Source organism: Notolepis coatsorum, assembly GCF_963971535.1.
Source record: "Notolepis coatsorum genome assembly, chromosome: 7".
Classification (NCBI taxonomy): Eukaryota; Metazoa; Chordata; class Actinopteri; order Aulopiformes; family Paralepididae; genus Notolepis; species Notolepis coatsorum.
This window is the reverse complement of record NC_140171.1, coordinates 59,769,926-59,774,292: the sequence shown is the minus strand read 5'-3', so window position 1 is coordinate 59,774,292 and position 4,367 is coordinate 59,769,926.

The following is a 4,367-nucleotide window of genomic DNA, read 5'->3' as shown; positions in this document are numbered from 1 at the left end:
ACCTAGGTAAATGGAATATTGCTCCACTTCTACAAGGGCCATTTGCATATTCTTGTATAGCGTCATCTATCTATCTAATGTATATTCACAGTGTCAGAAATATTGTGTCTATTACTAGGCTTGCTTAAATTGTGATGAAACAAAGGAGAATATTAATTATGATTTTTCTTTGCATCTTTGACAGTGAATAACACCATGCTAATAATGACCAAACATTAAAAACTGCCACTGATCTTGTTCAATACCTTCTTGAGTGTAAAATAAATAAAGGGAAGATTATTAAACAGAAGGTTCTGTAGATACTGTACTGAATTCTCCCATCCGGACCAATGTAATTTGAAATATTATCATAGAATATACAATAGAATATTCAATTTGGATTTAGTATCACCAGCGTGCATGAGAACAGATAATGAAATCTACTGTAATGTACAGTAGCTTTTTTATTTGATCAAGGTGGCACCATTTTGAAACTTTTCAAATCTAATTGTTGCTGAATGCTAACAATAGGGAAGATAAACTAACTATGTTTCAATATTTGTCATAAACGTTACCTTTTGTGGTAGAATGATCTCGAATAATAGCAGTTATTGGAATCATTCTCGAAGTCAACTTCCTTTCTGTTTAACTTTCTGTCTAAGTGCATGTCTATGGCTTGGGGGGGAAACATACACTTTAGAATCACCAGAAAGGCTTTCGAAATAGTGAAATGCCATGTTGGCCTCAATATTTTCAAAACAAATTATATGAAAAGGTTATGAAATCAACAAGAATGTGGTAAAATATGTAATAAAAACAGAGCTCAACGCAGACATTTGATCAGTAGAAATCCATTTGTTTCCCCCATACAAAGATGGCGCCGTTCTCGTGACGTCAGAGTGTAGCTGACGTTAGCTTGCTAAGCTATCAGATTCGCATGGTCTGTGTAGCTGACTAAAGCTAGCAGACTCGCATGGTCGAGCTGACGTTAGCTTGCTAAGCTATCAGATTCGCATGGTCTGTGTAGCTGGCTAAAGCTAGCAGACTCGCATGGTCGAGCTGACGTTAGCTGGCTAAGCTAGCAGACTCGCATGGTCTGTGTAGCTGGCTAAGCTAGCAGACTTGCATGGTTGAGCTGACGTTAGCTGGCTAAGCTAGCAGACTCGCATGGTCTGTGTAGCTGGCTAAGCTAGCAGACTTGCATGGTTGAGCTGACGTTAGCTGGCTAAGCTAGCAGACTCGCATGGTCTGTGTAGCTGGCTAAGCTACCAGACTTGCATGGTCTGTGTAGCTGGCTAAGCTAGCAGACTCGCATGGTTGAGCTGACGTATAGCTGACGTACGTTAGCTCGCGCTGTTATAAGTTAACGCTACTTTCCAGGCCGGGGGTTTTGACATTTTCAAACCGTGAAACCGGTTACCGGCACATGCCTAATGTGAATAGCATAATACATTATATTGTCAAGGACTTACCAAAGACGTGTGCGCACTTGACTAGTCACGCTGAATGAAGACACCATGGCGCCAAGTTTTTCTTTTAATGCCTCAAGTCCTGTGAGATCTTCTAGCTGGCCTCGCGAGTTGCTTACGACCTACCCCCTCGAAGGGGAGGGGGGAGGGGAGGGGGGATTATCAGCACTACGTTGTAACCATGTAATTTCATTGTTGGGCATTTCAACATTGAAAAACAAGCATCTATACTAAATCGATTCAACAACAGTTTTTCAAATGTTGAAATGGTGTCTGTAATTTAGATATTGAATAAACATAGCTTTTTCAACCTCAACCAAAAATAACCAATCTGACCAAAATCCAACATTTAATTAATGTCTTTTGCTATCTGGGATACCATATACTTAGAATGCAATATCATACTGTATAATCAAAATGCAATATCATACCAAAATCAGAATGTGATAGCATGCCATATACCCAGAGTGCAATAGCATACCATGTACTCAGAAGGCAATATCATAAGGGCGGCTAGGTGGCACAGTGGGCAAGGCGCTCGCCACCAACGCAGGATATGCTGGGTTCGAGCCCAGCTCTCTGCGTTTCTACCAGCTTGGCTGGTCGTTCATACTAATACAATTGGCAGTATTAGGGGGTGGGAAGCTGGTGGGTGGGGATCGGACGTTGTGAACAGCGACTCCTACAGGTCGGTTGGTGGGTGTGCTTGCACAGTAGAATCAGGAAGCGACGAGGGCGGTGTGTCCCTCCCACGCAGACCCTCGCCGCTGAGAGATCGCGCTGTGCAGGTGAAAAGATGCAACGGCTGGAGACTTCCGGTATGAGAGCAGACGGGTAACACACGTGCGATAGAGCTCCTGGTCAAATGAGCGAAAAAACGGATAAATAGAGACCCGAAAAGTGATTAAAAATAAAAGATGCACACGAGAAGTAAGGAAGAGACAACGATTGTGAAGGAAAGAGAAATGGAGAAAACACGAGAAGAGGAGAATTTGAAGAAACAGAGCCCCCGAAGCGAAGCCGAGAAGGGACAGGCGGAAGAAGTGGGAGGTCCCGCTGAGGCAGACATGGGAATGCCAGGATGGGCCGTGGTCATGCAGGCCGGGATATTGGAGACCATAACAGCGACGATAAAACTGAACACGGACACGATAAGGAACGATATTGGGAAGTTACGGGAGGAATTGAGGAAGGAACAGGAGGACTTCAGAGGTGAAATGAATACAGAACTCAAAAGGGTGGATGAGAAGATGGCGGAACAGGACAGAAACGTAACAGAGTTACAGACTAGAACGGCGCAAATGGAGGAATGGAACACAGAGATACACGAGGTGTTAACGTGTGCGATTAAAAAACAAGAACAGATGGAGACAAAGATATCGGACATGGAGGGAAGGTCACGGAGAAATAACATCAGCATATGGGGATTGAAAGAAGGAGTCAAAGGGGAATCGGTGATCCAATATGTGGAAAAGCTTATCAAGGAACAACTGGAGGAGACGGGACTGGAAAAAATGGAGATACAGAGGGCCCACAGGGCGTTGGCTCCAAGACCGAAACCGGACAGACTTCCGAGGGCGGTGATTATTAACTTTCTGAGATTTGAGATTAAGGAATTGATACTCAGAACCGCGTGGACCAAGAAGATAGAAATCGAGGGGAAAAGACTGTCGTTTGATCACGATTACTCGACAGCGGTAGCAATAACACGCAGGTCCTACGCGGGACTGAAGAGAATTCTGAAAGAAAACGGAATGAAATTCCAATCACCCATGACCTCGCTAAGGATTCACTGGAAGGAAGGGACGGTGACGTACGCGACGGCGCGGGAGGCGGCGGAGGAGATGAGGCGACGGGGGATGCGGATGGCGGAGGACGGAGAAGGAAGGGGACAGGAGGGCCAGACGCTGAGCCTGCAGCAGAGATTGGAGAAAGCACGCAGATGGACCAGAGTAGGAGATCGAAACCCGGGAGAGGAGGGAGGAGAGAGGAGAAGGCCGAGGTGAGACGTGACAGACCGAAGGCGGAGACGGACGAGGAGGCCAGAGACGGAGAAGGAGGGGAGAGGAGGCGGGAGGAGACGAACGGATGAGTACACGCACTAGAGATTGAAAAAACTATCCAAATAGAGACAAAATATAGAAACTGAAATAACATATACATAAACACACATTCCCAGGTAGAGGCAGGATATAGGAACGAACATAACGTATACATGGACACATAATACACATGCTGATGGAGGAAATAAATGGAAATATAATTAGGTATGATAGACGGAACACAGAACATATTGAAACAAATACATAGACACACGCTGCGAGTAACACAGTTGGAAGGGATTAAGGGGATAAATGGACATCACATAGAAAATAGAGGGGAGGAAAAGAAAGTAAGAAGGGGTACACAGAAGATACCACACACAGGTTTGGGAGGAAGGAGGGACATTGGAACATATGAGCCACATTGAGAGGGACCTAGGAAATGGGGGTCTTTGATCAGAATGAAGGACAGCGCGCTTTTGACCAGGAGCTCGACAGCAATAAAAACAGTAAGAAGGCTGGACAAATATGATGAGCGGTTGGGGGTAAAGGTTTCAAATCCCCAAGCCGTCAGGAGGAGGCCTCTCACTAGGAGAGCAATTACTCCTCACCCACCAGTAGGGGACAGGGGGGGACACAGGGACCCCCCGAACGCCTTGGGAGCACTTTATGTAAAGTTTATGTTTTTTATTTATGTTAATCATTATATGTATTCGGTGAAGAGAGCGGAGGCTACAACCGGAGGGGGGAATGAATGTGACATGGGGGGGACTGACAGACGAAAGAAGAAGAAAGATGACAATGGTTAAAGGTATAAAAATGATGTCATTAAACGTTAATGGAATGAATAATACGATAAAGAGGGGCAAAGTGATGT